Source organism: Rhea pennata, chromosome 6 (assembly GCF_028389875.1).
Source record: "Rhea pennata isolate bPtePen1 chromosome 6, bPtePen1.pri, whole genome shotgun sequence".
Lineage (NCBI taxonomy): Eukaryota > Metazoa > Chordata > Aves > Rheiformes > Rheidae > Rhea > Rhea pennata.
Genome location: NC_084668.1, coordinates 14,962,420 through 14,975,486, shown reverse-complemented (window position 1 = coordinate 14,975,486; position 13,067 = coordinate 14,962,420).

Below are 13,067 nucleotides of genomic sequence, written 5' to 3'. Positions count from 1 at the left end.
TATAGGAAAGCAGATGTGGAAATGAGCTGTGCAGACTAATTAAAAGCTATCACTAAATATAGGCCCAATCCTGAAATGCATCCCAGTGGATGGAGCTGGACATCAGTTTTCAAGTCACACCTGCAGTGTGCTGGTTCGTAGGAGACACCCCTATTCCATAAGCTCCTCTGTATCGTAAACCCAGGCAGCTGTTTAAAGATTTGTGCTTGTCTGGGTGCACGAACACTACAGCTGAGAAGTTATGGCTGGAGTGGAGGGCTACACAGCTGTTCTTTGCAGGAAATTATGTAAATAATGCCATGTTTAAAGGGCTTTTTGCTAGCAAGGTTTTTATTAGAGCAAATTTATTAATCACTATTAAAGCTGTTCAGACAAAAAGCCACAGAACTGGGTACCTGGATTCTGGAAGAGCTCGGTTGTTGGTTCTGTTTTGGTGCATCTGGACTTTGTTCAAAACAACGGCAGTGGTTGCCGCTGACTGCACTGCACGGCTCTCCCTGGCAGCGAGCAAAGGCTTTGCTAACCATATAGCGATAACTCCCTTCTGCCTCTCCCCTTCACTGCAGTGCATGTTTTCTCCTCCTCAATGAAGGCAAAGCTGCCCTTAAAAGCCAAGACCCTGAGACCACATTTCAAATCCTGCCTCTTCCTTGGCACATTTCCCTTACAGCCTTTTGCCAGTGCCTCTGTTCCCTGCATTCAAGCAAGGGGAACAGCTCTACCTCCCCTCATGCAGACGGTCAGAAGAGGAATGCTCTCCTGCCTGGCATGGGTTTGGAGCTTGCGGTCATGGTGATCCCGTGAGCACCTTTATAACTTCAGAGGCAATGCAGATCATAATTAGGTCAGCTGGGACTGTATAGAAAGGGCTCCGTTATTTCTGGGTGAGAAAACCTAACATGGGCATCAAATCCTCCTCCTCACCAATGGCAGCTGGGTGTTCATATTAACGCAGCGCAGGATACAAGCAGTGCATGACCTGCATGATGTGACTTTCATACAAGGAGCCTTAGACCACTAGCTGTTCCGACCGCTATGTTATCAGTGCAAATAACAAATTGCTGAAATTCAGCATCTAGGTTTTCAGCCTCAATAACCTATCCAAGTTTGTTCTGCTAGTCTGGAGCCTTATTATTTGAGTAAAAGCAACCATTCATGAAAATTAGATGAGATAATATGAATAGGAGAGCAACAGAAGGACATGAAGACATAAGGAAGAGCAGGAAAAATTGGCTACCACAAGGAAAATAAGGATATGCATTTTTGAAGGAGAAAGCTTTTCTATTTAAATGTTTATCTGAGGAGGTAAGTTTATCTGTGATCAGATAAACTTGTTTGCTTTCCTAGAATCAGTAAAGAGCATTAGTAGTGCTAAAACCCATGTTCAGTTTGCCACTAGGAGCAATAACAGTTTAGTCTGTGAATTCAATCAATCCAGCTGTTTGAGTAATTACAGCTGGAAGCTTTGTGTCTGACCCCAACCATATAGCATGCAGGCTAGGAAAACAGCATTATATACATGAATTTTGGAGAGTTTGTACTCCCACAAACTTGATTTTATGTGGATTTTGGATTACATATTGCTTTTTCCTATTGATAACTAGGAATACAACTAACAAACATCACATTTCTGGTCAAAAACCTAAAACTCAGTTTTTCTTTTTCCTTTAGAATCCTTACAGAAAGGACTCATTCATTAAACAGAGTATATATGTGGGGAACTTTCATAAAGCACATTGACCTCAACCAGGTGAGTGTAACAGCAGCTGCTTGTTATCCTTGGATCGTTCCACAGCATACACAAGTCTGGAGGATAAGAAAATTTAATGATCTGCTGGGTTAATCTGATAGCCAGTAGCATCTTTGTTAGGCCTGCTGAGATTAGGGTAAAAGAAATCAGATGTCAAGCTGTGCAGTGATTATTAGAAGACAAAGAACGAAAATCACCTCTTCTCCCCCCTGCCCTTTCCCCACATTATTTTACCACTGCCTTCTGGTATTATGGCTTTTCATTACGTTGTCTGGTCAGCCTGTTAAGACACATGCATCAGTCATGGCTAGGTATGGCTGCCAGACTTAACAGGTCAATAACCTCACCAAATAGTAGTATACCTGGCTATGACTACAAATTAGCTAAGGATTTCTATAGGCCTTGCACGGGACACACTCCTGCCTGCTGTAATTCTTGTGGCATTATCTGTTACAGGTCAGGACAGAGCAGGTCTCTTGCCCTGACAGAGGACACCATTCGTACACTGCTGAGCCTGCTGCTTCCCCACCAAACAGAGCGGTTGGCTCCAGCTAGCCCTCCACAACTCTTCTGGAGCCGCCTGTATTGCTCTTTTACTGACCTGCAGCATCATCTTGGCGCACATATTGTCCCAGAACCAGCTTTCCACTGGTCTGGCTCAAATCTGTGAGCCCAAGGACCAGCCCTACCAAAAGTACAGATGCACAGTTTGAAAGAAGGAAGCACAGACTTCTTGAGATTGGCATAAAAACAAAACCCGTTCCTGTGACCTATTCAACTGCAATCATCCCTGAAGGGAGAACTCATACTCAAACCAAATAATGCATTTTTTTCCCCCTCTCTTGGAGCCACACAAGTATTACAATAAAGAAACCCTTAAAAGGTACTTGGATGGTTAGGCATCACAGGATAAATTTAATCCTTGGAGATCATCTGGCTAATGGGAACATACCGTAACAGGAACTATGAGTTCCAGCTGAGGTCAAAGCTCAGAGTCTGCCTTATGGTACTTAAAAACTTCAAGGTAAACTAGTTTGAAAAATGACAGGGGACGGGGTGTCATTCTAGGAAAAATCTCTATTTCATAGACAGTTCAGGCCCCAGTGTGGGAAGGAAGACAATGCTATTTTTATGACTATCTATTTCCATATGTAAAGAGGGCAGCTTTATTTGTCATACATTAGTGAGTATCTGTTCCTCATTTTGCAGAAAATCAGTCAGTCAGTCATGGAATAATATCTACCATGTAATTGATGTGAGTAATGACATATAACGAATAGGCACTGGGTGAAATTTTCAGAAGCAATTACTAATTTCGTGTGAACAACCAAGGTATTCCTTAAGGGGCAATTTTTCAGCAAGATTTGGGACTATACCTGCTGAACATCAGTGCTATGATCTGTCTGCCCAAAAGGGACAGTTAAAAGGAGAGGCATCCAAAATCATTAGTCTCAACTGCATTCTTGCAGCTCAGTGCATCACTAATCCCTACACTCACGCTTGAGGAGAGAAACAATCGCCCCGGCCAATATACGTAATGGGCAACTGTGAAACGTCTCTGTCATTTCACACAAAAAGTTTGGAAGGGGTGAAAAAGAGAGCTAATTTCGTCAAATAAATCATTCGTGACAAATGGTTCATCCGGTGCTAGCACTCAGAAAATTATTATTAGCAACAGCTGGGCTGGGCATGACAACCTATATTCAGGCATTCTTTTTACTTTTCTGCCTGTCCTTTACTAATCTCTGTTATGGATAGAGGTCAGAGAGGAGTGAAAGGAGGGAAGTTGTGTGGAAACTAATGCAATCATTAGGCCATTTTTAACCTTGGTGCAATTATCATACAGAAGGAGCCAACTGAGAATAATGGCAGGCTAGGCTGTAATTTAGATTCCCCTGAAAAAGAGGAAGAAATGAACATACCTTCCGTCCCTACAAGCCGACTGTATTTTCTAAGTTTAATCCTGCAGGAGTGAGCAGCTCCTGAGCACTCCTATGTTGCCCATTTTCAAGGGAGGCAGAGGAGGTTCAGGGTCCTGGGCTCAGTTTCCTAAATCACCCTGCCGTTTTGAGGCTGACACTGGCCTATTTTTGATGAGGACATTGAAGGAAATGGAGTAGAAGATGGGTATTCGTAGGGGTACCTAAATCACAGTATCGCTGAGCTTCTTCTGGACAAAGTTCTTGTTGAGGATAGAGTCTGGATTAAACTAGAAATACATATATATGTATGTATGTATATGTATATATATATAAATGTATGTATGTGCACATGCATGTATACACACACTTGAATGCATATATATACATGTGTGTGTGTGCACGTGTATGTACCTGCAGATACACATACACAGACAGAAATATGTGTAAAACAGGACACCAAACAAGGTAAACACACTCCTCACTAGGAGACCCATTTATTTCATACTTACTGACATACAGTGTTTATTTCCTATAGGAAGTGGATGCATTTGCATTAAAATGAAACAATTCCAGGTAGACCTACCACGGCCTTTTCAAAGCAAAGTGATTTTAACTCCATGAGGGACAGCTGATTATACCATAATGTGTATGCCTGAGTCAGATACACTCATCTTACTTTGACTTGAGACAGCTTGAGGTATAGGAAGCCTCTAGTCTCTGCCAGAGTTTGGACTGCCGATTATACTGAGGCTAATGAATCCCTCACACTTGGTAAAGATCTGCTGACAACATGAGAATATTAACATAATATAGCTGTGTAGAGGGGTGGATATTCAGGGGTTCTGTTGCAATCAATATATTTTGCATCAGTTAAACAAATATTTTCCTGTTAGAGATTTTTGAACAACCACTATCAAAACTAAGCAAAAATAAAAATTCTTCTTGAAGCACTTTTTTCTGATTCTCAGGGGCTGTTTTTTGCTTGTTCTGAGGATAATTATCTATATTTGGATGATGTTATGAATTCCAAGGTAAGGGGAAAAAATCAAACTTGCTGTTGTGAGTTTTTATGCCTAGGATTTAAACTAGAGTAAACAAGTCCCTCTAGGTTGCCATTGAGGGAAAAGGGGGAAAAAAAATCGTTCACTTCTTTGATCAGTGTCAAATCAGTTGAGGTTCAGGCAGAAAGTGCGAAACTGTCTCTCAGAGATTTCACTGTGCTCGCACGAAGGGGAGGGCAGGGCATTCCTGCCTCTGCACAAAGCTGCAGACCTAGGGCAAATCCTGCCCTGGAGCTCACCTGAACCCAGACCTCGCTTCAAGCTGTCAGCCACACAGTTTGGACACGGGGTGAGTTTGAGTGGAGCTTAGATTCAGACTCGCTTTCAAAAGTAGCAGACAGGTATCCAGGGTCTACAGACAGGATTACACTGCAGAGGGAGACTATGGCAGGGCCAGGAGGTTAACCCTAGTCATCCTTGCTTTTATAACTGGAATCTGTGTCCTCTATTATCTCTCCTTCAGTCTGTGAATTCATTTCATAAATGTAGCAACTCTGGAGGGTGGTGTTCATCTGGGACAACAGCATACAACTCAGAACTTACGCAGATAGGGAATGAACTAGGACATAAGCCTGTTCTCTTTATTTGACTTTGTTTCTCCATCTTAGGCATTAAGATGCTCATCATCGACAGATCCAGGCAGCAAAGAACCTCAGTAGTGGCAGGGAGGCAGAAGAAGGCAAAGATTCACTCATAGAAACCGAGACCGTTAACTTGTATTGAGTGTCCAGATAAGCCTGTTCTACTCCTTCTGGTACAAGCCAGCTTGTCCAGAGCATGTTCAGTTCTGGTGTCTCTACGTGGCACTCAAATGTGCCGTGTAGGAACCCTTAGCTTTGTCTAATATGAAGAAGCAAATATGGTACGTATTGACACATACCCTCTACATGTGTTAGCACCACTTATGTCATTGCATTTATTATAGGCAACTCAATTCCCACAGTGCAATTACAGCAGATGGATAAACAAGATGCAATATATTGTTCACTTTATGACTATGATCATATAATTCTAGTTACACTTCTTTTAACTGTTTGCATGAAATACTGATTAATAAAGCTTTTAAAGTCTGTCCAACAAGGATATATGAATGTAGAAGTGATACAAGCAAAATTATTCCCCAGTGTAAACCTCCTCACCCTTGCAAAACTAGTGGAAGTGTATCAGGGATGAATATAAGCTATTCCATCAGGTTCACTATGACAGTGACTGAGTGGTGACTATAACTGCTTTTAATCATTATCCTCCACTTTTGTTCTTTGCATATCTACTTTTTTCCATTTAGATCTGTATGTATACATACTGTAGTCCTGATCCAATATAAAGGTTGCAGATTCTTGTACAAATATTGAGATAGGTCAGTCATTATAGAAACAACTATAGCAGCCTGTGAGCGCATCAATCACTGTGTAAAATGTTGGTGGCTGAAGGGGAACCAAGAATCACAAAGAGCTTAAGAGGATGGAGGGTTGATTCCTTTGTCACAAAAAAAAAAAAAAAAAAAAAAAAAAAAAAAAAAAGGATGTTAGCAGACTTGCATTTTTTTGGATGAACATTACCGATACATTCCTTTCAGTAAGTGGATACAGTTTTCTTCACTGAAACATATTCATTTGAGATGATCGCTTCCTTGAAGCATCTCAGAAAACTGATATCACTTCATGTCAGTGATTTTAACAGAACTGGAACCTACTGGTTTCAGGTTTCTGGATTTTAAATCCAGAATGGACCATTTAACAATTATTTTGGTCCTGAATTAGAAAACATGTTTCTTAAGAAGGAAATTCCTGGCCAGTATTAGGAGACTAAAGGATGCTTAACAAAAGGTCAGACAGCTGCCTACACTTAGGTGAATCCCTTCACTTTTTTACCTCGTCAGCACTGAGAGAAATGGAAGGTCAAGATGAAATCTGTGACATAGTGCTTCTATAGTGATATGCCATGGCTCTGGTTTATGTTTATGGCACCTAAGATTTCCAGAAGAGCCCCTTTCTGAGATGTATTCAGTTCCCAGACATCCTGAATGTACTCTGTTGCCCTTGGGAATTACTATTTTGAATGCTTCTTCTTAAACTTTCTGGGTTAGAGCATCCCCCAATTGAACGCTATACAGCTCCAAATAATTTTAATGCATTCTTCAGCTGAATGTCATAAGGTACTAAAATAAAACACAGAAGCCAGACTCCAAGGCTTTTACATCATTTTAAGCTACCTGGAGAAATCAGGAGTGTTTAGCTTTGGGGTTCTTATGCTAGCTTGTCTCACATTGATAAAAAAGAAGATAATGTCAAATGAATAGGACATGGAGCAAAAGGATTTTTTTAATTCTTCTGTGCTAATCTTCACAGGTATTTTTCTTTCATAAGCTCTTCTTAAAGTGTAGATCATAGACTATTCACTGGAAGTAATCCTGTTAGGAGGCTAGTGTTCTGCACACATATCTCTCACTATATCTCATTCTACGTGGATTCCAACATTTAAAATCTAAATGTGATGCCAAACCCCATTTTTCTGAGAGCTCACCTTTATTACAGTCTATAATCAGTAGCTGTCATGTCAAATCATAAAGCAGAGGTGGAGAGTATTGGAGGTGGAAAAAACTGACTAGCACCTCATTCAAATCCTCAAAATTGGAAAGGCTGGTACATATTCACATTGGTGGTTTGGAAACATATGGAAATACCTGCCTGCATTTCTGTAAGTATGTAATTTTAGCACATGGCTGCATTACAGGCACATGATCAAACCTACACAGACATAGACTTACACTAACATGCACCTGGTGCTTGCAGTTCCCCTTTACCCCTCTCAGCAGCTTTCTGCACACAGAATCCTGATGCCTTTCCCAAAAGTTGTCTCAGAAGTGGGAACAGCACCAGGTTTGGAGACACTTTCACATTTCAAAGCACCAAACAACCCTACCAATTCTGCTGGAGCTAGCTTGAGCTGCCGGCAGTCTTCTCCTACAACTGGTGACAGCCACAAGTAGCAGTTGCTGAGCATTTTTCATTTGTTAGTGCCTGTGTTTGCATTTAGCTGGATGAGAAAGCAGCACAGAAGATCCTGCTTTCATCAGAATTATGTGAGGATCTGTAGAGAATGGAGTGATCCTGCTTTGAATAGTAACTTTAATCTAAAACTGTGATGTACCTGGTCTCTGGCTGGAGACAATACATTTACAAAAGAAGAGGAAATTTTGCCTTTTTGGTATCAAGGTACTTAGAGTGAGAGAGTGTCATGCAACATACTCATTAAGTGTCAAAAAAATGATTCTCTGCATGTCAGAATGGTCTGAAAGAGCCTGAACTAAACCCCACCAAAGACATTAAAAATCACTGATTTGATTTTTAAAAGCTTTTTTCACCGTTTCTTGAGTGAGTTATTTTCATACCTAAGCATCGGGCCTAATCTTCTCACACCAGTATGATAGCCAGGAAACAGCCTCCAAGTCCAGATTTCCTTGAATGCGAAAGAGATCAGCCTCTAGCCCCTCTGGCCCCAAGCTCTCTCCTATTTGACTTTTTTGTCTACTGAATTATTAAATTATATGCTTTCCTTCTCTAGTCTATACTTTTATGAAGATAAACAGTTATTTTTATGGAACGGGGGATTACATAATCACTGCAGAGTCCTTGAGTTTTCTGCCGGCTGTGGGTTTCTCTGTTCAAGTCCAGATGAGCTATACAATGTGAAAATATGTCTGGTAAGCTTTTTATTGACATTACTAGGAAGGTGTAATGACTGTTGGTCTGTTGTCAGCAGGAGGTGCTGTCAAGAAGGGGAAGAAAAAAAACCCTCAATACCTCCCACAGACATTCAAGAAGAAATCATGTACCGTTGAGTAATTACAATTCTCAAAGAGAAAATAGACTTGGATAAACCTGGAGGCACCTTTGTGTTTTTCCTTTTGAAACCTTCCATCTCCCTGACACGCTGCTTTGCTGTTCTGTCATTCCTGTCACCATGCCATGCTGGGCTAGCTCTTTTTTTTGGGGGGAGGGAGTATTTCTGGTCCTTAAGGGCCCCACTATGCAAATATTTAAAACAAACAAAGGCTTTGTTGAGATTTTTAAAAAGACTTTTAATTAGCAAACAGATATATTCTTTGTCTGTTTGGAGAGAAGCTGCAATTATCAGGGGGGTTTCACTTGGACCGGCACATATGCTCTTCGTGTGGGTGGCGAGGTAGGCAGGCATCTCAGTGGTAGGTTATAATTGTGTTTATTATATACTTTGAATGTTACTCTGCTGTTGTCAGTATGGTGCTTTTTTCTAAGGTGCACAGGAAGCCTGGAGCAGTAGAGAGTCTCACTTCCATGCTATTTTTCCACTTCTAAAGAAATCACATTTGAGATTGTAATTGCAAAGATATGCAGTCACAGAAATTGTGTCCCCGGGAGGTGTTGTGTCTTGCTGCATGTTACCGCGGTCCCTTTGTCTAGACAGAAAATGGCTGCACTTGTCTGCATGTTGTGTTCTCCCACTTCCGTCCTGTGTGAATCCTCTTCACCTCTCTGGCTGTCATTCGCTTTCTTCTCACCACTTTATCAACATCCTTTTTCTTCTTAAGCAGTTCAAGGGCCTGTCAGGTCGCATGCCCTCAAAGTGCACCCTTGCGCTGGCTCCCTTTGGCTCTCCTACTGCTCCTAAACTCACCAGTGAGGTTTTTCTTATGGAAACTGATGTTCCCTTTAACCAGTTCATTCTTCCCCGAAAGTCCGTCGCAGTGTCCCCATGTTGTTACTGTCTCCAGTTTCTGACTCTCCTGTTAGTGTTCCCTTACGCCCAGGGAGCTCCAGTGAGAGCTTTGATACCTTTAGTTTTGCTTCCAGTTCTCCAGTTTGGGAGCAAGGATCTTCAATTCATACTTCTATCCCACGAAGGGTAATTCACTGCTCACTCTTTTTCATTGCTTTACATGTTGTTTTGTTAGCACTATCTTTACAAACTTATCTTCACCTGTCACTGTCTGCCCTTGAATTAAAAAATGGAGGGCAGGCTGCGTATTTCGCTACATGGAGAAAATATTGCTGATAGAAAAGCTGCAGGGCTAAAGGCAATGGCTAAAATGCTCAAACTTTTCTATGCAAGATTTCCCTACAACCTCGTCTTCTTGATCTATGGGTGTTTTATGACAGTGAAGCAACCACAGATTAGATTCATCTAGCCTAGTGCATTCATATTTCATCTGTGTATAGGTTGAAATGTATTTGCTGTTTGCTGTGTGTATTTGCTATTGCTGTTTTGTATTTGATGAAGTGTATTTTTCCATCGTATAAAAGTGCTTTGGGTTTGATTCAGCTGCTAAACATGCACACATGGTGCTATTTTAAACATTTTAAGAGTTTTGTGTTTCACCAGTTACTCAGAGGTCTCCAGAAGGGTACAAGTTTTGCATAGGTCATATGCTCCCTGCAGATGTCTCATACTCTAGTGCAGTATATATTACTCCAGTTCTTTTATGTATTAAATGGCAGTGATTAAACAACAGTAGCTCTCTTCCTATCCTGTCTTCTTAAGCTTTCTCTGGCAGCCTTTCTGGAAGTCATAGGAATCACACTTGTTCAGAAACCAAAATTAAACTGTTCACAGACTTCAATATTTGGACTGAACAGTCAGTGCTCAGTATATTTCAGGGGTTTATTTTATTCAGCTGCTTATATTACCTGTAACTGGAAGCCCTCATTATCCTGGGCATCGTATATAAACAGACAGGCAGAGGATTCAGCATCGGTTTAACTGATTTATTTGTGGGTCTTGTATCAAAGGAGAATTTTAGGGAGTTATTTGAACAAGGAGAATGAGAAGTTTTGGTTATTTATAGAGTTCTCAAGAGGTATATGAGAGACAGGCTGAAAGGGCTTACTTGAAAATGTAACCGGTAAGAGAAGCAGGCTGAGCAGGTGCACCTGATGGAGGCACAAATTATAGCAAATGAGAAACAAACCCACACTATAGAGCAACACTTCCATAATGCAAATATGTTCAAATGTAAAGACAAGGATAATAATACAATAGGAAAATAAGAAAAAATAAGGGAAAAAAGTAAAATAGAAACTAAAAAATAAACCATTAGGAACAGTCTTATCTGATAGCCCTGTTGAACTCAGTCATCATGGACGTCAGACTGGATTGCCATATTCCTCTCTGTTATTTTTGTTAGCTTAGCCCTCACCCCGAAAAAGATCTGTTCATCACTACAGATGTTCTTTATGATCTTCTTTTTGCCCTTTTCATTTTAAATGTTTACCTTGTTTCCCACAGCACAGGTATTCCCTTCCAGTGCTAGACATGGCACTATTTGTATTCTCATGTTTTTGGCATTTTCACTTGTGCGGAGCCAAGTCCTGAGACAGTTTTCCTGTGTTCAGTTGCTTTTCCAATACGATTCATATTTATGCTTCACCAACCTTACCACTGCAGAGACTCCTATATGAGGAGTTGTCTGGTGTTGCACCAGGCCATCTCCATGCTGCATATCTTTGTGAGCACCAGGTTTCTCATGAATCCTGTTTCCTCTTGCCTCACCTGCCCAGCCAATGGCTCCTAATGGCTCACCCCCACCTTTTCAGGCAACTGCACTGAACCAGGTTGTAGTCCATTTTGGATTAACCTCCACTGTGTGTGTTAACTTGAGTCTGATGTGCATTTGTTTATCTTAACAGTTCAAAAGGATTTTGGCAGTGCCTCTCTGAAAGATCTGAGACTCATTCTGATATTTTTGGATTAAGCTGATTAATATGAGGATCTTTTCTGTCACACAAATAAAGATATTTAGGGTGGAAAAATTAGATTGTGAAATTTGCTTCCCATTTCCTAACATATATTTTCCCTTTGCTTTATGGACTACTTTTCCCACACAGAAGGGACAAGACAGGATTCTCCATTTATTATTTCTTTAAAAAACAAACCACCAACAAAATTCTCCATAATTACAGAGTCTCAGAATGTTAGAGATAATATTGAAATGTTGACAGGCATCTAACTTTTAGTGGGGAGGAATGAGTGATTTGGTTTGGATGAGCTAATAATATATTTCCAGTGGTAAGTAACAGCTCTCCATTCCCGATAAAAATGATTATTTTAATAAGGCTTGAAATTGCAGGCCTGATATGTGCTGTGATAGTACGTAGGACGAACTAGTAATGCAAAACTGAAAACACTAAATGGAGCTTGAGCAGGGATCCTCTGAGGAATTATTAAAGATTATAACAATAGTCCGTTAGCCACTGAAATTAGATTTATGTGACTTTTTCATATAAAAATTATTTTTAATGTAAAAAAATACCCAGAAGCCTTTTTTCTCTTGTCTTTATCTGTCTTTTAAAAATACTTTGCTTTTTAATATTTAAAATGTATTTTTGCAGTTCATTGTTCCTTCCTGTTTTCGAGGATAATACACAGCTTAATTCTCCTAGCGCTTAAGATGGCAGGATGTGTCACAAGATATCACATCAGTATGGGAAGAAAGGTTTGGAATTTTTAGAATGCAAGTTGGGGGCGTTGCCAATGTCCCTGTTGTATTTTGTCACCATAGGTAGGACAGACCATAACCAGCAGAAAAAAAAAACTCTTTCTCTCTCTCTCTCTCTTCTTTTTTTTTTTTTTTTTTTTTTTTTTTTTTTTTTTTTTGGTAGGCTTCTGAGATTCTGAGGGAAGTTAGCAAAATCTACCACACAAAGCTTTGCCTAACACAACAGAACCCTGAACTTAGCTGGAGCTTTCTAGCAATGTTGTAATACAAATATTACAATGATAATAAAGTTTTCACATAGAAAGATCAATAGTTACAAGACATTAGTTCTTCAAAGCCTCTTTTCTTTTTTGAAGAGCAAGAAACAATTTATATACAACCCATCACCCTCATAAGAGTTTTGTGAGAATTAATTATATAATGCTTGCACAGTGCTTTGAAGGTACAAAGCCAGATCCCTAGCTGTGTCAGAGTTCGGACAGCAGAAAGGCCTAAAACAGCCAAATCAAAAAAAATCAGCAACTAGATTTCTTGGCTAGTGGAGAGTAACTGTGGAGGTTATTTCACCAACACGCCTCCTGGCCTGGCAGTCAGGGCCCTCCAGCCCTTGTGCAGACTCACCACTCAAACAAGCATGCACTCAAGGACAGACTAAAGCTAAGCGCCTTAGAGTGAGAGAGCCTGAGGAAACTCAGTGTCTTTGAAAGATCTTATTCATGCAGCCTGGACATTACAAACATAGAGCAGGACATACAAAACTCAGTCGAGCATGTAGCTAGCTCTGCCTTAGCACAGCATGGATGCCTCAGTGCACTTTGCAATAGGGCTGCAGCTGTCAGTGCAGGCAGAAAATACAGAAT